Genomic DNA, 21,941 nt, shown 5'->3' with positions numbered 1-21,941 from the left:
CCCCTCTGGGTTCTGTACAGCTGATCATGTCATGATCTGTGCACTCAAATTACTTCTCAGAATAATGCCAGATGCTGCTTCCTCGGAGCAACAGAAGGCAGAATGGAGCCCATGCGATGACTGTCCCCCCACTTCCAGCCACTCCTGAACTGTCCCTGTCCCAAAGCAGGTATCTGCAAGCACCCCCAGCTACAGCATTCGGCTTGGGAAAGGTCCGGCCGTTAACTCTGGAGTTTCTGTAGGATTTCCCTGGCATTGTGCTAAGCAGCGTGTGGAGACTAGGAAGTGAACTGACCTGACCACCCTCTCCAGCTAGAAGCCTTGCTGCAGCTCCCAACTTCAGCGCAGGGGGCAGACCAAACTCGAAAGTCTCTCCTGATCCCAATGGGGCAGCCACTGCCCTGTGCTACCAGCTCTGATCCACACAGGGGCTCACTCTCGAAGTCATACTTACAGGTCACCCGGAAAACGCGCAGCTCTCTCACGCCGGCCTTCGCAAACATTTCTGCTGGTAGGCCGGCCGGCTCTTCGACAGAGGGAAATGGCCCATTTTAACGTCTCTCAGCGCTGGCAGGACTTGCCAAGCACTGATGCGGCTGTGCGCTAACAACCCCCCGAGAACGCTCTGCTCAAGAGGAAGGATAGCCTACCAGAGCCGGAATCGGACCTAGGATTACCGGGGTAAAGGGAGGTCCCATTGCGCAGCAGGGGAAGTCACAGCCTTGCACACATCAAGTTTTCCTCTGTGCTGCTCACCAGTCTTTCCTGAGCCAAGTCATTCCTAGAGAAGAGCCGCCCCACCCCACACATCTCAGGCCCCAGACCAGCACAGCCACAAGCCGTCCCAATTCCATCCCCATTCACAGCGCACAACGGCTCTCCCACAGCTTCGTTTCTGGGTCTAAACGAACAGGCCCCTCTCCCTGCAGAGCTCTGCTCCCTGGGGCCGGATCCAGACGTCGGCGCTCGACTTTCGCTCAGTGCTCACTCGGGCAAAACTCCCCCTGAAGTCAGTGGCATAACTGAAGGCCGAAGCAGAGCAGCAAGGTCTTTATTATCAGGGGAGATACAAGGGAAGGAAAGAACTCAGCCGGAGTCAGGTTCCGGGGGGGGTCAGCAGGGCTGGCAGTTAGAAAAAAATATTCTTTTATGTGCAAACTCAGCCCATCTGACCTGAGGTCGCTGAGACACAATAAATCCGGCATCCCATCCGGTCACTTCTCCGGTCTCTTTCGAGAGTAGCACAGCACTGTGTCCACAATGGGGCAGCCTGGCAACCTGGCTACAGCGAATGACCCTCTCCAGAGGGTCAGAGCCGTTTGCTACTGCCAAGATGGGCGCTCCTTGGGGGTGAGCTGATCAGATCATTAGAAATCCTTACCAGGCTGCTACGCTTAGATCAAAACACCACGTGGTCTCTCCAGAAAAGTTCTGACTCTGCATTCACTGCCTGGGGCCTGCCCCATACAGCTTTGTGACATGGTCAGCAAATGCCTGAAGCCACAACATACCAGTATTAGCATATTCTCCCATAGGCCAGAATGAGCAACCACTGTGCTTTTCTGCTGCTTCCAGGGGCTTCTGCGACTCGCCTGATCCTCTCGCCCTGAAATCAAGGGGAGTTTTCCGGCTAGAGTAACAAGTCCGGCCAGCATGTGCAGATAGCGGTGCAGCCGCAGCGTGGTAGGGCTTTCAGCCTTTCACCAACGGCACCTCGGCCTAGCCGCCTACTCTGGCTTCTTTGTTCCCCACATTTGGAGTGGCCATAGCACGTGTTACACAGCATAACTGGGGAGAGTCCAGAGGAGAGCAACAAAATGATCAAAGGTTCAGAACACCTGAGCTATGAGGAAAGGTTACAGAACTGAGCGCGTTGAGTCTTGAGCAAAGAAGGCTGAGGGGGGACCTGAGAACAGTCTTCATATACGTCAAGGGCTGTCACAGAGAGGACAGGGATAAATCGTCCTCCACGTCCTTCCTTCCGTGCACAAGAGGAAATGGGTTTGATCTGCACCAAGGCAGATTTAGGTCCGATATTAGGAAAAACTGTCGAAGTCTCAGGGTAGCGAAGCTCTGCAACAGGACTCCAAGGGGTGCTGTGGAATCCCATCACTGGAGGGTTTAAGAATGGGCTACGTCTAGGGATGGGCTAAGTTTACTTGGTCCTACCTTGGCGCAGGGGGCTGGACTTGACGACCTCTCAAAGTCACTTCCAGCCCCACATTTCTATGATATTCTACTATTGTGATAAGCTCTACAGGCAGGGACAGTCTCTTCATATTTGCGTGTACAGCTCCTGGTCTCACTCATACCTTGTGGCAATGGGTTCCACAGGCTAGTTAAGCATGGGATACAACTACTTATTTTCACCAGTTTTAAGTTTGCTACCGTTCAGTATTATCTAACGTTTATATTGGAGTAGTGTCTATACTAGAAGACCTGCCCCAAATATCTTACAGTCTAAAGGAGAAGACATTACAGGCAGACAAGACAAACTGGCCAGAGACTGGATAGCAAAAAGAATAGGACATGTGCACTTCTTAGCAGTCAGGAGCAGCGATCATTACGTGCTGCCTCGCCTACCTGTTATCCCTTACCTAACTAAGCTAGCTTCGTATAAGCCAGTTGTGAACAGACTGAAGTGTGCCCACACAGGGGTTTGCACGGGCTGAACTCAATTTAAAAACTGATTCTAGGTAAGCCAGTGCCTGAGACGGAGCGGGGCTGCACGGAGGGAGAGCAGTCAGGTAGCGGTGGGTCACTGGCGAAAAGCGGGGAAAGGCAGCTGTGTGAGAAGATGAGATCACACGGTGGAACAGATACAAGGGAAAAGAGGAGGGGACAAAAGCCACGAGCCAGCCCCTAGAAAGTGCAAGAGACAAAGAAGAGCTGAAGAACCAGAAGGAGACAGTCAAAAGCCAAGGAAGGTCAAGATGTCAAGCAGGGGAACGGGACCAACAGTGTTAAACCCATGAAGAGATCAAAGATGACAAGGATGGACTGAAGCTTCTGAAATGTGGCCAGGAAGAGCTCACTGGGAACTCTGCCATGTTACTGTCCTATACACTAGGGTCAACTTCAGACCCTGGTGCGTGACGTGCAGCCCACCCAGTGCTGCCATGCACCCTCGCATCTTTAACACGGAGGTGAGCTCCAGTATGCACTCCTCTCTTCATCCCAGCAGCCGCAGCAACGCCCCCTTCTGGCAGGAACGTCCCGCTTGCACGATTCCAGACTCATACAACCAGAGAGCACGTTTCTAAGCTGCCCACACTCCCTGAGCTGGCAGAGTCTTCGAGGAAAGGACGGTGCCACAAAATTCATTCGATCAGAGCAGATGCAGTGCACTAGTGGCTCGGAGTAAGATCTGCACTGCAGACAGCACATGGAGATGGACTGCACTATTGATTGTACAACTCCTGCAGCAACGCAGCCATGCCTGTCAACGAACAGTTCATTTCGTCAAGCTTTGCGAGCAGAGGAGAAGCATCTCTGGCTGCGACAGAGGGGAGGCAGCTGTCTCAAGGGAGCAGCAGGACTTTCAGAGCTGGAGCTTTATCAGGAATGAAAGAGGGCAGTTTTCCCTCCAGGAGCCTCCCAGGTGAGGCGTGCAGACAATTACTGCCTTGCTCATTTCACTGCCGGTTCTGACGAGCAGATTTAGCTGACTCGGCCTTTCTGAGCCTATTATCAATGATCAACAAAATCACTAAATCTCTTCTGAGGCCACCAGAGTTCATGCTCAAAAGGCATCAGATGGTTCCTCGTCAGCTTGCAAGACCCTCGGGGAGTTCTGTGAGCAACAGAAGGTCTAAGCAGATGATACTCAAAACATCCATAGTTTTTCTCTTACAGCAGTTATCCCAGGGCATTGGGACATCCTTTGCAAGGCACAAATCCCGGATACCCAGCGAGATAATTATGGTCCACGCCCCAGCCTCCAGCTTAGCCAGTGACGACACCAATATCCCGGCAACCTGCTGAAAGATCCCAGTCATCTTGCAATGGGACATCTCGGTTAAGACTTGGTCTCACCTTCTACCAGACGCACATCTCCACTGGCAACTGATAAGATTCCCAAAACCCAGGAGGTCACCTAAATGTGCTGCCTTCTGCAGCCCATACCGGTACCCACGTGGTGCCACATTATCTGGCATGGCCCGGATCACTACTAACCCAAGCACAGACAGCAGTCTCCTCACTCTCCATTTTGGCCCCTAAATGACAAGCCGAGGATAGATACTTCATGCCAAACAAGCAAAGTCCGTCGTCCTGCTGACGACCGCTTCGTGCCTGGGCTCTGAAGACTGACTACACCTTAACAGGCACGTTACAAAGAAACGAGGGGCCTGAAGACTTCAGGCCTGGCAAGAGTTCAGCATGACTGAAGGTCAGCCCTGCTTTCAAGCCACATCACACTCAGGAGACTAGGCACACGCAGGGGATGTGGGGCAGCACCATGGCGGGGGGCCAAGCTCTCCTTCCCTGGGCATTTGCTGGTTAATTCCAAACCTTCCCGTTCCGGATCAGTGTCCTTGTTTCCTTTTCAATCTGAACATTATCTTTGTCCCCCCTCCTTGAAGAAATGAAGAGTGGCAGCTCCTCCCCACAGCCTGTCAGAAGAGTAACAACGCCCTACACAAGCATTAACTGGGCTTGTCTACATGCAGTGTTGCACCAGTTTAACCGAAGATGCGATTTAAACGGATTCGGGTAAATCAGTGCAGAGGGGCACATTTATTCCAGTTTAAAGCAGGTGTATAAGAGCTAGGTAACCTCATTGTTACTATTTTGGTTTAGTTTAACTGAATAGGCCTGGTCTACACACAATATTGTACTGGTATAACCGGAGGTGCCATTTTAAACTGATTTAGCGAAACCAGTGGCACAACATGTGTGGACACACTATTGTTGAACCAGATATACCCCAGGTTTAAAGCAATGTAAGACTGTGCACTGAAGGGTTTGCACCAGGCTAGTAGTTTTTAAACTGATTTAAGTTACATGGTGCCGTTTCTGTATGTGTGTAGAGACAGCTTAGGACTAGGTGGAAACAAAACTACGATAAGACTGAAATGCTTAGACCGAAATGAGAGTGTCCACACCGTGGTTTGTCCCGGTGTGACTGAACCAGTTAAAATAAACATGTGCAAGCCTGAGAACAGACAGGACCTAAGCCTCCGAACACCCTGGTGAGTTACAGTATTCTCCCACACTTTGCAGCTGGGGAAACAGAGGCACTGGAGAAAAGTAACTTCCCGAAGGTCACCAACTCATAACAGATCCTTCATTTGCAAAGGAAGGAAACAGATCTCAGACTCAGCTACTGGTTACAGTTCTACCTCACAGGATTTGAGCTGACCCTTGTTATGAGAGCAGACATGGTCCTGTACAGGTCTCGGAGGCTGCATTCTTCACTAGCCATCTCCATTGTTTTCAGGCAACTATGCACACAATGCTGGCTAGTCATCTGGGATGAAGATCTCGCTCGCCAACATTCTTGGTCAGCCTGGCCCCTCTCCGTTAGGCAATCATTAGACTTCAGTCTCAGAGCAGCAAGGAACACTTGTGAAAGCTTTCTTATTTGATCTCCTCTGTAGCAATCTTCCTCCACAACAGGGATGCGGTTGGCGAGGAAAGCAAAGCCAGCCTCTCCTTGACCTCAGCAGAGCAGCGATTCCAAGCCCACCTCACCCGGTGGGACGAGATAACAATCCGGGCTGTTCCGATTCCAAGTTAAAGTGAAATTGATCTCAGGAAGGAAATCTGGGTTTAGCTGATCCAGCGTTTCAGAAAAACTGACTTAACACCACAGCTGGTGAGAGGGAGCTTTAGAATGAGGAGAAAGCAATAAAGACGCTCAGTGCCCCAACGAACCAAGGATCCTGTCACACAACAGACACACACAGCAGAGATCTAGAGATTCATCCTCTTGTTCACTTCTGACCCCCAGGGCACATGAAGGTCGACATCTGTGAGTACCTGGGGGGCAGGAGCCCACTGACTCGATGCAAGTGCATTAGCTGAAAGGTACAAATCTGTAAGCTGTAGATTTCAGTAGCACATTTGCACGTGCTGGTGGGACGTGCCTGGAGGAGCCAATCACTGTTGCTCGTGTACAAGAGCGTATTTAGCTTTCCTCTAAAAGAGGAGACGGAACTGGTGGGTGAAATGAACAAGCAAGGGTGGGAAGGAAAGAGGAGTGGGGAACAACAGGGTATTTCACCGCAGACTAGCCACGTGCACAAGTGGTTGGCGTAATGAACCTATCAGTAGCAGTGATCAGAACGGGGCACCTGCCCAGCTGTTCTCAGATGGCATTTTGCTGAGTTTCAGGAGCAGGATTCGAAGGCGGTACAATTGTAGATTTGGATGGAGAGGTTTGCAACCCCTAGGAGGTGGCGTGGAAGAAAGCATGGATTGCGCCGCTGGGAGAGGCAGACGCCACCAGAGAGCCATGGAGGCTGGCCTGGCTGGGGGTGGATGTCAGAACAGCAGGGTGGCTAGGTAGAGCCTGGCTAAGCAGTAAAGGGGCGTTAAAAGCAAGGTCAAAGGCTGTGTGTTTGATGCAGTGGTGTCGGGGAACCATTGGAGGGGTTTAGAAAGCGGGGGACACAGCCAGGCGGAAGATCTCGACAGCAGCATTTGGAATGGGCTCAGTGGAACCAGACTGCAGGGCTCACAGCCAGGCAGACAGGTCCTGTGCAGAGAGGTGCATTGCAAGTCGTCAGTGTAAAGACAGGGGTAAGATCACCCAGTGACAGGCGCAGAGGGAGGCAGCAAGGACGGCACCACGGGGGATCCCCACGCACAGAGGGAGAGGGGAGAAGGAACCCCTCAGAATGACACTCTCAAGTAGCAATCTGACAGCTGGGAGGAGAAGGGGAGAGGACCAAGGCACAAAAGCTGAAGGAGGGCGGATTTCGAGAGCACGGTCGTCAGCGTCACAAGCAGCCGCTGGCATGAGGAAGGCAAGGATGGAGCGCAGGCTGAGAGGAGCCTGGGGAGAGCCAGTTCAGTGGAGCGTAGAGGGCCAAAGCTGGCCTGGAGACAATGGAGAACGGAGCTGGCAGAGGGAACTGCAGACAGCACCCACAGGGAGTCTGCAGAAGGGATATGGGGCAATACTTTGAGAGGGAGGAGGGGCCGAGGCCAGTTTGGGTTTCAGTGATGGAGGAGACCAGTGCATGCTGGTATTGGGAGGGGAAGGGCCCTGAGGAGCGAGGTTGAGTGAACAGGTGAGGGCACTGAGGAGGGAAAGCAGAGAAGAGGTCTCATTATCTGACAGGGGCGGATGACGACAGCGTGAGGGGGCGCGGGGACTGGATTGTTTTTCTCCCGTAGGATCTTGCCCAGAGAGTGCAGGCCGGTGAATGAGTTATAGAGGAAGGACCTCTGTGACCTAACACTGTTCCTGGGAGAACACACCGAGCTCTGCTCGGTCATGAGGAGGGATGTGAACGGCAGGATCGGCACTGCAGAAACGCAGGGCAGCGCTCCATGCCCACGAGGGTTCGGTGGCTTCGACTTCTTTAAGAGTCGGCTTCGTACTCAGATTCCTCTGACTTCACAGGGCTCACAGCAGGGATGAATCGGACCCACGTCTGACACTGGGCCCATGGATCTGATCACACAGAACCCGAGTGATTTCCCTGCCACTGCTGAAGGAGGTGATGGATCCAACTCCCACCCAATGCTCCCCTTTGTCCCTACTGAGAAGAGACATCCGAATCTCTGGAGTCTACTCGTCTGGGCATCTACAGCTCTGTACTGGAGCCAGCAAAAAAAAAATCAAGGGCTACACCAAGCCAAACGTAATTAGTATGAAACTGAATACACCCCAATCTTGCTGCGACTAAGCAGGTTTGTCTTAGATCTGCCCACTGTCATCCGCACAAGTGCTGGAGAACATCCTGCCGGAAGAGCCGTGCATGGAATGGGATGGACAACAGGAGCGGAAAGCTCGTTTCCATTGGGGATTGCTGGGATTCCCCAATTCTTTCCAGCAGCGGTGTTTGACACACACAAGTTAAGGGATCTGGTCTGGACTCGGACTTCCCACCCAACAGCCTAGACCGAGCATTTCACCGAGGGCTGGGTTTCTTGGTACATGTTGCTTCCAAGCTGGAAACCAAATGACTGGACCCTTTTTTCAGGTGAGACGTGGTGGTTTTAGAAGGTTTTGCTCATTTCATTTGTAACAGATTTCACACATGTCCCGTCTGTTCATAAAAATGTAGTGACGTCACTAAGGCTTTACTGATTTCAGAACCAGCCCAGCGTACACTAGAAGCACCAGCCTTGGCTACAGCTCAAGCATAGCTAATGCAGCTGGGAAGTGTGCGGCAGGTGACCTGCCGGCCAGGTCGATGGATGGCTAGGGCAGAACAGGGGCAGCTCACTTGGCTCTCTGGGTGCCAAGGACAGAGCTAACCACAGCCACAGCAAAGTACTGTGTTCAGAGTACTGCTTAGCTGGTTTTCGGACACGTTTCTCCACCTGCTAAACCAGCAGAGTTCTCCTGCAAGAACGACAGTGATCATTCAGAGGCAGCCCGTGGTGGTCGGTCACAAGCACAAGGCCTCAGTGCACACACAGAGCAACTGCATTGTCCAGACACACTCCCACCCTCCAGAAGTCCATATGCTGCACTGCCGGACACACACTTCTCCAAGAGCTCTCGTGTCAGACACCCCAACGCTCTTTGGGGAAGTAACCCAGGCTTCAGGAAGGAAACCTTTGCCCTGTTAACCTGTGCCATACGGAGAGTCGGGGCTGTGACTCGAGCAGACAGTGAGTACGAGAGCTGCTAGTGTGACTATCTACACAGGGCCCTGTGCACGCCACAGCGAACCGCAATGAACCTCCAGACCAAGGGCCTAGCAGCAGAGCCAGGATTTCGCTGCAGCTTCACACCAATTTTGCATGTGGCAGTTTTACCCAATTAAACAGGACAGGGAGTAAAAGTCAGTATAGCCGCTCCTGGGCTCTTTATTTCGGGTGCCAGAGATTTTCGTACGGACAGCCAGAGCACAGACGCTGTCGGGGCAGAGCTGGAAGGTTTGATATCTGGAGCAGCAATGCAGTTAGCTGGGGGTTATGGGACACAATAATTAGCTAGACATTTCTGCCAGAGTGATCAACAGTGAAACCGCTAATAGTGACATTTCAATTACTGTCATTATGTTTCAGCATCAACAATCCCATTGAGCTGAATCGGGAAGTTCACATTTTCAGTGCATTAGTTTAAGCTAGCTGCAGACTCAAGCAGACCGCACTGCGCTGGTTACACCTGGATCACCATCTTAAAAGGTTTCTTCCCAACTATACAGGCCTGATTTTTTCAATGAAATCTTAGATTCGGAAGCACAAAACTTCAGCAAAGGGTGGGGTCCATGGTGTTGGAATCATGGATAACACTGGACCCTGACTACCTACACTCCACAAGAGCAATTACCATCGATCATTTAAACTCCTGAATGTTTGGCTTTCAAGGGTTTCTTTCATGGAATCACAGCACTTGTAGGACTGGAAGGGACCTCAAGAGGTCATCTAGTCCAGTCCCCTGCACTCATGGCAGGACTAAGTATTATCTAGACCATCCTTGACAGGTGTTTGTCTCCAATAATGGAGATTCCACAACCTCCCTAGGCAATTTATTCTAGTGCTTAACCACCCTGACAGTTAAGAGGTTTTTCCTAATGGCCAACCTAAACCTCCCTTCCTGAAATTTAAGCCCATTGCTTCTTGTCCTCAGAGATTAAGAACAATTTCTCTCCCTCCTCCTTATGAACTTGAAAACGGTTATGTCCCCTCTCAGCTTTGTCTTCTCCAGATTAAACAAACCCAATTTTTTCTGTCTTCCCTTATGGGTCATGTTGTCTAGCCCTTATTCATTTTTGTTGCTCTTCTCTGGACTTTCTCCAATTTGTCCACATCTTTCCTGAAATGTGGCGCCCAGAACTGGGCACAATACTCCACTTGAGGCCATATCAGTGCAGAGTAGAGCAGAAGAATTACTTCTTGTGTCCTGCTTACAACACTCCTGCTTATACATCCCAGAATGATGTTCGCTTTTTTGTTGGTTTGTTTTGGTGCAACAGTGTTACATTGTTGACTCATCTTTGGAAACCATAGATGTTCGTCCATCTTTGTAACCGTCTGGAGATTCCTTATCAATATTCTTAGATAAAAAGAAAACCTCAACATCTTCCAGTGCTCGGAAAGGTTTCCAGTGTTTTATACTTTGACCATTTATAAGGCTTTCTGTCCAAGACTGAGATGGATAGTATAATCCCTATTGTACAGAAAGGAAAGCTGAGGGCTTGTCTACATGAGACATTACTGCGCGCCAAGCCAGGGTGTGACTCTGCAACGCACTAAAACGCAGCATACTTCAACTTACTGCTGTTTGAAACAGGAGCACGTGATAGCACGCTATGGAACACCTACTGCGCTGTAGCACGGCTCACATCTGATGTTACCGCATGGCAAGCGGTGTAGCTTCACACCCTGGCTTGCCAGGTGCTAAGTCGTCATGTAGACACCAACTGGCAGGACTTGCCCAAGGTCATGGCAAATTAGTCGCAGAGGCGGGACTAGGCCTTAGTCTTCAGTTTAACAATGAGGCCATGCTTCCTTTCAGCACACCAACTCTCTTCAGCATTCTCCTCAGCGCTGCAGCCCAGTGGCACAGCTAAACTCCCATTGTCCGCCCCAGGGGAGGCGGAGGACATGGGGGGGGACAGAGAGCGAAAGCAGCTGCTTTGCATAGCAGTACTTTTTTAATCCTGCCAATCCAAATGGCCAACGAAGAGCTGAGCACGCCCCTCAGCCCGTCCTTGCCGGCCTGGAGGCCCTGGGCTCTTGGATGGAGGCCTGCTCTGCCTCTCCACATAACACAGATATCTACAAGTGAATATATTCAGGAGCTAGGAAAGCAGGGTACAGTCACCAGTGAGCGGGACCTGAACCCCAAAGCACAGTGCCTTCCACGGCTTCCCGAACACCTGGCCCAAGGATCTGCTTTCTCATCCATTGGCATTCAGTTCCAGAGAGGCAGTAGGACGGCTTCCCAGCTCCATCGTTCCCTTCCTCAAGGCTGCGTCAGTTCAAACCCAGCGTGGAGCTGCTCCAATGCCTGCCGCTGCCTCCCAGCCCCCAGGAACAGTTCACCGGGCTACAGCCCTGCCTGTCAGGCTCTACGAGCGCTGCAGGCAGTAACATCTCCCGGCACTAGCTGTGCCTGATCCCTATTTCCGATAGAGGGGCAGGCCGAGTCCTGGCTACCAGTCCGCAGCTCAGGCCGCTAGCCAATGCTCTGCCATCAGGCACTGGTATCACTGTGCCAACCCTTACGATTTACATTCAAAGCATCAATCCCTTCACCAGAGAGGCAGATGGAAAACGGATTGTGCTGGGCTGTTATCCCCTTTTTCAAATCCCCCTCCCCTCTCCCTGGCTCCCCTGACAAGCAGATGCATTTCCCTGACCTACTTTTCCAGGAGAAGAAAGGACTCCACTACTGCACCTGAATTCCAATCAGCTTCTTCACCCCGGCAACTCGGCTCCGGGCAGCCGGCACCTCCACTGAGAGCGGGGCTGAGTATAAACCACCCAGGAGGAAAGGAAGCACGCGCCCAGGACTACAAACCCCAGCACAGCGAGAGCCAGTTACCTCATGAGACCTGCCCGTGCCCCCGTGTACTCGAGTCACAAAGCACTCAGCTACCAATTCTGATACCCGTGTTAACAGCGGGGTGGAGCGGGACTTTGGCCGTGCCGTTAGCATGGACACAGGTTTCCCCCGGGGAGGTTTAACCCGCTCAGAGTGCTCCTGGTCCTCCCTCTGTGTCTGAACGCAGTGGGAGGAGACGAGGCTCAGCAGCGTTCAGATGCCCACACGACCCCACCAGCTTGCAATCGCTGTTGCCAATTCTTGTGATCTCTTTGCAGCGAGGAGATCTCAGCCCGGGCTGGAGCCAGCCTGACAATGACACAAGATGCTCCAGCCGGGTAGCGAACTGCAGTTCTGCTGGGGGCAAAGCCCCTCCGATTGATTGGCTGCCTGCCCCACTTGCCCACCTCCTGGGGTAGAGCAGCCAATCACAGCTGCAGCAAGAAGCAGGTATGGGCCTGTTCCTCGGAGCGGGGCACTGAAAGAGCAATGGGACGGCTCCTCTGCTAACCCCCCCATGCACACCCCTCCGGCCTGGGAAGGGGTGGGGGGACTCTGCGGCTGCAGTCCCCAGGCCTGGGGGAGGGGGGCAGAATGCCCCAGGAGAACGTCACAGCTGAGGAAGTGAGGGAGATTCCCAAACCTGAGCCAATTTTTTTAGGTGACAAATCTGAGGAACTGTCCCACTTCGAGGTGTCATTAGAGGACGTTTTGGAACAAACTGATAAACTAAACAGTAATAAGTTGCCAGGATCAGATGGGATTCACCCAAGAGTTCTGAAGGAACTCAAATGTGAAATTGCAGAACTATTAACTGTGGTCTGTAACCTATCATTTAAATCAGCATCTGTACCCGATGCCTGGAGGATAGCTAATGTGATGCCAATTTTTAAAAAGGGCTTCAGTACCAGGCAGACTGGTTGAAACTATAGTAAAGAACAAAATTGTCAGACACAGAAATTAATATAAATTGTCAGGCAGAAGGGATAGCTCAGTGGTTTGAGCATTAGCCTGCTAAACCCAGGGTTGTGAGTTCAATCCTTGAGGGGGGCATTTGGGGCAAAAATCTGTCAGGGACAGTACTTAGTCCTGCTGTGAAGGCATGACCTTTCAAGGTCCCTTCCAGCTCTATGAGATAGGTATATCTCCATATAATAAAAAAAAAAGCCAACATGCCTTTTTGCAAAAGAAAATCATGCCTCACCAATCTACTAGAATTCTTTAAGGGGATCAACAAGCATGTGGACAAGGGGGATCCAGTGAATATAGTGTACTTAGATTTTCAGAAAGCCTTTGACAAGGTCCCTCACCAAAGGAACTTAAGCAAAGTAAGCTGTCATGGGATAAGAGGGAAGGTCCCCTCATGGAACAATAAGTGGTTAAAAGATAGGAAACAAAGGGTAGGATTAAATGGTCAATTTTCAGAATGGAGAGAGGTAAATAGTGGTGTCCCCCAGAGGTCTGTACTGGGACCAGTCCTATTCAACATATTCATAAATTATCTGGAAAAAGGGGTAAACAGTGAGGTGGCAAAATTTACAGATGATACAAAACTACTCAAGATAGTTAAGTCCCAGGAAGACTGCGAAGAGCTACAAAAGGATCTCTCAAAACTAGGTGACTGGGCAACAAAATGTCAGATGACATTCAATGTTGAGAAATGCAAAGTAATGCACATTGGAAAATATCTCAACTATACATATAAAATGATGGGGTCTAAATTAGCTGTTACCACTCAAGAAAGAGATCTTAGAGTCATTGTGGATAGTTCTCTGAAAACATCCACTCAATGTGCAGCGGCAGTCCAAAAAGCAAACAGAATGTTGGGCACCATTAAGAAAGGGATAGATAAGACATAAAATATCTTATTGCCTCTATATAAATCCATGGTACGCCCACACCTTGAATACTGCCTGCAGATGTGGTCGCCCCATCTCAAAAAAGATATATTGGAATTGGAAAAGGTTCAGAAAAGGGCAACAAAAATGATTAGGGGTATGGAACAGCTGCCATATGAGGAGAGATTAATAAGACTGGGACCGTTCAGCTTGGAAAAGAGGCGACTCGGGGGATATGACAGAGGTCTATAAAATCATGCCTGGTGTGGAGAAAGTAAATGAGGAAGTTTTATTTACACCCTCTCATAAACACAAGAACTAGGGGCCACAAAATGAAATTAATAGGCAGCAGGTTTAAAACAAACAAAAGGAAGTATTTCTTCACACAACGCACAGTCATCCTGTGGAACTCCTTGCCAGAGGATGTTGTGAAGGCCAAGACTATAACAGGGTTCAAAAAAGAACTAGATAAGTTCATGGAGGATAGGTCTATCAATAGCTATTAGCCAGGATGGGCAGGGATGGTGTCCCTAGCCTCTGTTTGCCAGAAGCTGGGAACAGGGAAAGGATCACTTGATGATTACAGTGATCTGTTCATTCCTTCTGGGGCACCTGGCATTGGCCACTGTCAGAAGACTGGATACTGGGCTAGATGGATCTTTGGGCAGAGCCAGTATGGCCGTTCTTATGTTCTTAGGAGAAGCAGAGGGGAGGCTAGGTGAAGCAGAACTGAGCTGAGGACTGGAACAACAGAACTGATGTGGGAGTTGGGGGGCAATTAATTGCTGGGCAGGGGTGGGCAGATGTGGACTGAGAGCTCCTGGAGCCACAGCCAACGTCCCCTTACCCAACACATTTGGGAGAGTTAATTGTCACGCACACACTGGGGGCAGCCAGGGGGAATTCAACAATCAAGAGACCAAAATGCACAATACAGCCTTATTAAAAATGTCTCGTGATTGCTTGGGTGCTGAGCCATGATTGTGAATGGTTGGGGCTGTCAGTGCTGTGCAGTCAAAGCCCCCCCACTCACCCCCGCAGTCCCTGGTGAGCTGGGTGTTTCTGCTAACGCAATCAGTGACACAGTTAATACCACCACTCTCAGGCTGCAGAGCCGCCCCCCCCCGACTAGGAGTGGGGTCTCCCCATCCCAGGCTGGCTGCAGACAGGCCCAGCTGCACTGGAGGTATCGTCAGAAGTTCATTGGAAGCAGAGGAATAAGGAGTTCTTTTTATTCAAGTCTGAATGTTCAGAAACTGAGGAGAGCTGGAGCCAGGCAGGGGCCAGGAGCCACCCCAAATGTTCAGTCCCACTCGCACAGCCTTGCGATAGCCTCGGGGCAGCCTCATAGACTGACACAATCTCAGCACTTTCAGTCTCCATGGCCCAATGTGGCTATTTCCACAGCAGGTTTTTCTGCCCTGTTACTCACTCTCCCCACCGCTTCCCCATCGCCCACCCCTCCTCTGCCATCAAAAGAAGGCCATACTGGGTCAGATCAATGGTCTATGTAGCCCAGAGTCCTGTCTTCCGACAGTGGCCAAAGCCAGGTGCCCCAGAGGGAATGAATAGAACAGGCCATTGTCAAGTGATCCATCCCATCATCCCCCATTCACCCATCGTCCAACTCTACTCACCTGCCACCCACCTCTTCCCAAACACATCCTCCACCCCTCCCACCACTATCCCACTCCTGTTGTTCACCTTTCCCTGCCATCCCCCAACCCTTGCTGTTTGCCCATCCTTCTGCTTCACTGCACGGAAGAATCTCAGGGCACATCTACACTGGAGAGAAAAGCCCACGGGCACAGAGTCTGAGCACCTGGGTCAATTGACTCAGGGTGGCAGGGCTCAGGCTGCAAGGCTAAAACTAGCAGAGAACGTTCAGGCTTGGGCCGGAGCCTGGGCACCGAGACCCTCTCCCCTCCCCGGGTTTTGGAGCCCAAATGTCTACACTGCTCATTTGAACCGGGCAGCCCAAGCCGGTTGACCTGGGCTCTGAGATTCAGCGCCGCAGGTTTTCCTTTGCGAGGCAGACATGCCCCAGTGCCCAGGCTGAGATGGGACTTGGAGATTTGGTTCTGGGGAGGAGAGGGGAATGAAATGGGTAGAAGCTGCTCAAGCCTCTTTTCTGTCAAATTCTGGGAACTCCGTGTAGACCAGTGATTCCCAAACTGGGGTTCATGAACCCCTGGGGGTTCGCAAAATGTTACAGGGGGTTCTCGGGAAAAAGTTCCCTAATGGCAGACAGAGCTGTCCCTAGGGACCCCGGGCAGCATGGGGCTGGCAGCCTGGAGCCCCTGGACTTCCAAGAGCTAAGCAGATCAAAGCAAGCATCTCTATCACGCTGAGGAGATTTAAACTTCAAGACTCCTTATAAGAAATGGAAAGGGAGGTGGATATTTTTTGCTAGTTTTAAAATTAAATAGGCAGCTAGTATTGTTTTTTAAATTCTGAAGAACAAGTTTAAGCTTTGTTGTAACGTGTTTGCCTGGACTGCTCAAGACCTGAATGCTTTGGTAGAAGGAACTCTGAGTTGGCTTCTTAAATACCTTCATGCTGTTTCACATCTGATACTCCTTGATGAAACATAGGAGCCCTGTTTTATAACAGGCTTATTCAAAGTGATACAAGCTACAAAAGTGAGATCTTGGAAGAGTGTTGCCATTTTCATAATGTAATAAAAATACTGTAATGATAATTAATAATACATAGTGTGTAATAAGCATGTTATAAAAACAAATTTTAAATTTCCAAGATCACTGCTTTTCTAATTTATACGCAGGTAAAGGAGAAAATCCCTGGAAATATTCATTTTTAGGAGGGGGTTCGCGAGACTTGACATTTTAGTGAAATGGGTTCACAGGTTGTTAAAGTTTGGGAACCACTGGTGTAGACGTATTATCCATTACATAAATGTAGACCAAAGGCAGCAGAAGCCATCTTGGATGGGGACTCTTATCAGTGAAATCCATAGTACCCGCCGCATTTCCATTCCTCAGTTTCCAGGTTCTTCCCAGAGCAGGACGGGCAGCTGGGGGCTGAAAGCCCTGCGGAGGCTTGGGGCATGGCCCAGAAGGCCACTGCAGCCCTGACGTCCAAGCCTGGGCTACAGCTGATGGGTCAGCATTTGGTTTTGTGTTCAGGATTCCTGTGCAGCGAGCACACATCAGCACAGACCTGAGTAACTGGAGCTCTTTGTGAATTTCACAGACTATGTTTGAACTGCAAACTGCTGATGAGCAGGCAGGCGTCAGCGTCCCAGCATCTGGCACAATACATGTCTGCTGTTCCCAATTATCTCCACCTCCCTGCTCCAGCGAGAACCACCACCCACTTCACAGGACAGCGGAGTTAGGGAGCCGGCAGCCATGTCTGTGGAGAGAGAAGGTCAAGACCCAGAGTCCATCGTCCTCCACTGCTAAAGGCACCTTGCACGGTTCAATTCATTTGCAGAACATTGTTGGGTAGAGTTGAGGTATCAGCCCTACACCAGGGCTGCCTGCCCGGAGGTGGGAATTCAGAGCCCCAGACTCAGATGCTGGGAACTGAGGAAATGACCATCAAGTCTCCTCAAAGATCCCCCAAAAACCTAGCATTCCCATAACGCTTCCCAGCCCCCCACACACACCCCTTATCTCTGCCCCCCCCCGGGGGGGCCACAAGGAACACAGAGCCAGAGTACCTTATCGCTGCCTAACACCCACACACCTCTTTTATGTTGTTCAGCTCCATTCCTGATTGCTGCCACGACCCAGTTCTTAGACACAGAACTACCACGGCCCATATGCTAGGCGAGCGTCTCAACTATCAATTTAGACCCAGATTTATCCCTCAAATTACATAAGCCGATTACCTCACTTTTCTCAGATACAGACATGCCTAGGACACAAACACCTAAGTGCAGACACAGACACATATGGGTTTGTACAGCACCGAGCACGGGACCCGACCCCACTACCACCTGGGGCCTCTGGGCAGGACTGCCACAGTAATTAGTATGAATACACACCAGATACAATGTGTGTAACCGAGATCGCCAAAACTTAGCACTGCTCCCGATTGCCACAGCCTCATTCTATCCTCGTAGACCCTCTCTGACGAGTCTGCTTTTAAACTGCCCACAAAAACGTATCCTCCTTTTGTCCAAATATGGCATTTTCCCCTCCCGCCACAGCCCAAGGACAGGTAACGTTCAGTCCTAGAACAGGGACACGCCTAACGCCCAATACCTTATGGTCTTTCAGGAGCAGACATTGGAGCTTTCTACCATTAGGAAAAGGAGACTCCAACTTTCAACAAGACACATCAACACATGCGCCTACTCTTGGAAGCTCCCAAGATACTGGACTTCAAATTCATACAATTTCGCCTAGCAAGGCTACTTGAGGTCATTGTTAGCCGTCTCAAATGAGTGAAGGGGAGGCCGGGGGAGGTTATCAAATGAAGTGCGCACAGTGAACTCGGGCTCGTAGAAGGCTCTGGGAACCTGCAAAGGGATAGAAGATTAGTAGTCACATTCTCGAAATTTTCCGGAACATGCAGTAAAGACAGGAAAGAGGACATTCGGGCATAAAACCTTTCTACTATCAGCACTTGTTAGGAATGGTTTACACAGCTCCAGTGCAATGAAGCCACTCATGAGTAACATGGCTACTCTAGACCCGTCTACGAGAGCTGGCCCACGCTGGGGAATGGACTGAAATAGCTATTCCAGAATAACTCCCCATGCAGACACTCGTATTCCGGAATAAGAGTGACCTGGTCCAATTTAGCTTCATCCACTGGATTAAACTAAATAAATAGAATTCACATATATATATATATATATATATATATATATATATATATATATATATATAAACACACACACACACACACACACAAGCCTATTTCAGTAACTTCTCAAGTATATACAAGCCTAAAATTCTTCTATCACCCTCCGATCACGTGGTTTCTATGGGTACATGTGCACTTTAGGATATGCGTATTATAGGTGGGAACAGTGGCACTGCCTATAATTAAGGTTGCCCAACAGTCCCTATTAAAATACTCTGCTTCCAGTTGCGTATCACTTTGCCAAACTTCAACGATTTGATTTGAAATTTTCCATGCCGGGTGTCTATCTGAGGCTGAATTATTCTGGAAAATCTCAGCCAAGCCAGTTCAGCCATTTTCAAGAACGAGGCTTGGAGAAAATGTGGCATTTAACCAGTGTTAAAAAAAATTCTGGCCCCCTTTCCTTTGAGATGCTCTAGCGCCCCCATGCTGTGGAGCAGGCACTTGAAATCTGGCGGGAGGTGACCCTTGTGTCAGGAAAGTGCCTCGGCCGTCCGCATGAATCTCTCTCCCCTCCCCCCCAAACTTGGCTAAGTCATGAGCCTTTGAAAAATTGCAGTTTGCACGTGCTCAGTAGGGACTTACATCTTTGCAGCTTAATTATTCCCTGATGATTCCATCTGCACTGAGCATGCTCCAGCCCAAGGCTACCAGGGCTTTCGCGGCAACTGCAGCTCTAGGCTGCTGCAGGCTGTGCTGAGTCCAGGTCCGGGCACCAGAACGGATAGCAGGGACCTGTGCACTCAGAGCCCCCGCCGGCACCGAGGCAGTATGGAGAAGGAAGCTGCAGAGGGGACAGGGCTGGACCTGGGGGGTGGCAGGAGTAGCAGCCTAGGACTGGAGGCTGGGACTAGCTGGGCAAGGAAAACAGGGGTTGGGGAGGCAGGGGAAACAGACTGGACAAGGAGGCGTGACGGGCAGGGAGCCTGGAACTGGCTGGACAAGGAGTTGGGGGGCAGTGAGATTAGACGAGGGGCCCAGAGCGGGAGACTGGAACTGGGAGCCAGTGGGGATGGGCGTGTGGATAACTGGAAGCCGGGAAGACAAATCGGATGAGGAGCCAGAAGAGCAGGGGAGGGGTGTGACTGCGTGACCCAAGAACCCCTTAATGCCAACTGGCCAGGAGGTTACAATATCCGAATTCTGGTCCGAACATTCTGGTTCACAAACCATGTCCGGAGGCCTCAAACGAAAGGCAGGGTCACGCTAGTCATTAACACTGTGAAACGTACGTCCAGATACTATGGAAGAAGCAACGAACAGTTACTGAAAATATGGTTTTAAGTCTGTATCAAGGCAGGGCAGACAAACAGGTTTTCTGTCAGACAAGAGATGTTTATTCATCTGTCTCCTTGCGGAGATGTTAATTAAGCATTTTAAGCCAACACAATGGATAGCCATTTACATATGAAAAAACAACGGAGATGTGAAATCAACAGGGGAGCAGCACACAGGAAAAATAAGCCACAGGTGGTTATCCTGACTGAGTACAGATAGTGAACTTTGGGGACAGAAACAGAAGGCCAAGAAGAGACCCCTTTATCCTGCACATAGGAAATAAATGGGCCGTGTGTTCACAATCATGAAAACAGATCATGATCAATCTTGGTTGAAACACCTCAGAGCCCTTTGGGAACGAGAAACTTCTTTAGACAGGAAGTTAACCTGTTAAATTGAGTTTTCAGAAAGTGCATTATGATTCTGTTTTATAAGTAACCTTTTGTTTCCAATATCCTTACTCACTAGCACTTGAATCTTTGATAACAAACGTATCCTTGTTTTCACTATAAATACACCTAAGTGCTGTGGTATTAAGCAAAGTGCTGATCCCGAGTTGAATCATACAAGGTGGTGAGTGCACGGTTCCCTTGGAGACAGCAGACCTGGTATTTCTGAGAGCGTTCAGTGGAGAAGGGGTTGGACGCTACCGCGGACACTTAAAAGGGGCTTGAGGACGGGGCGTATCTATCGTTAACTCTGCAAAGCAATTTCTCAATACATCTATTCAGATCAAACCATAGTGAAAATCCACAATTCATGTCACGCAAAACTCCATCCCCCACACTATATGAGAAGTCATCTCATCCACAATTAACAATTCATGAAAATCCACACAGCGAGCGTCCTTCATTTTATTTTAAAAAGTGCTGTCAAATGCTTCCATAAAGGTACTATTCCCCCTCTTCCATCCGGTCCATAATGGGGGTGCAGCAAGCATCCCTGATTTCTGTTGCCCACATGCACCCTGCTCCAGCTGTGACAGGTGCACTTTCTGGCTGGGTATATCGGTTCAGCAACCCATTACTGTCATTCAGGGGCAAACGGCTCACCTTTGGATTCACAAAGATTGTGAAGAGCCCAGCAAGACACAAGGGCGTGGACGTCACCGATGACACTGAAATCCAGATGGTTCTGTAAACATCTCCAACGGGATTTCAATCTGCCAAACGCACATTCAGCCACCATTCTACACCTACGCAGTGTGATTAAACCTTTTGCCAGAGCCTCTGAGATCAGGATATGGTTTCGCAAGCCAAGGCAAAAGGAGGTACGTGGGGTCCCCCAGAACAACACTGGGGACTGTAACTCCATTTATGAGCATGTCATTTGATGGGAATAGTGTCCCAGCCAGTCTATGAACATATGCTCCCAACTGGCAGATAACCCTGGCATCATGAACTCTTCCAGTGCAGCCCACGCTGGCGTCCACAAATCAGCCTCTGTGGTCTGCAAGGGCCTGCATAACCGTGTCGCAGTGCCCTTCGCGGCCTATGTACTCACCTGCTCCTTGAGGAGGGCAAACTATGGGCACGAGGCCCATCAATGGCCCTGGCAGAGTTTTGGGGAAAAAACCCTCTCTCAAAAGCAGCAGGTACTGCAGGGTTATTTTCATGCCCGCCACTTGGGGGTAAGCCACACAACCGATTGCCTCAGAAACCTCTACCACCCCTTTGCCCACCGTTGGCTTTCCATCACTAAACTGGCTAGTAACGGAGCTGTAGCACTTCAGGGTAGGCAGCTTCCGGAGGGCTGTAGCAACCTGCTTCTGGAGCAGCACAGCCAGCCTCGTGAGTGTATCTTTACGCTGGAGGGCTGGGGCAAGCTGCTCACAAAACTGCAGAAAAGTTGCTTTCTTCATGCAAAAGTTCTGGAGCCGCCGCTGGTCGCTGCAGGTCTGCGTGACGACGTGATCCCACCAGTCTGTGCTTGTGGCCCTGCTCCAGAAGCACTGGTCTACATGGGGGGCATCAGTGGCTACCCCAAGAGTGGAGAGTAGCATCAGCCATCGTGAGCCTGCCAGGTCTGCATCATCCTCCTCCTCTGACAGGTGCCTTCAGCAGGTCAGAAAACGCCACCAAAATGTCCACCAGTATCTCAGGGATGCTCTGCCCGTTTCCTGACACGGGAGTGAAACCCCAAGCAGGACAAGTGCTGCTAACGGGCACTCCTCCATGCAGCTGGCTCTGGTTGCCAGGAGAGTGCAGACTCAAAATGGCTCAGCTTGGATGCGTTGGCGGGCTGGAACAGCCTCCTGCAACCACCGCGGGATGGACAGTCAAGTTTTCCCGCAGTGTACCACGAACAAG

The 21,941-nt window shown here is 50.5% G+C and overlaps 1 protein-coding gene across 2 annotated transcripts in view; it reads right to left on the bottom strand.

Moving 5' to 3' along the window:
- LOC128833829 (phosphofurin acidic cluster sorting protein 2-like) overlaps positions 1-21,941 on the bottom strand; it is a 108,704-nt gene that overhangs the window by 48,034 nt on the left and 38,729 nt on the right. The window lies entirely within an intron of this gene.

Source organism: Malaclemys terrapin, chromosome 3 (assembly GCF_027887155.1).
Source record: "Malaclemys terrapin pileata isolate rMalTer1 chromosome 3, rMalTer1.hap1, whole genome shotgun sequence".
In the NCBI taxonomy this organism is placed as follows: domain Eukaryota; kingdom Metazoa; phylum Chordata; order Testudines; family Emydidae; genus Malaclemys; species Malaclemys terrapin.
The sequence above is the reverse complement of the archived record's forward strand: the minus strand, read 5'-3'. Positions and strand labels throughout refer to the sequence as shown.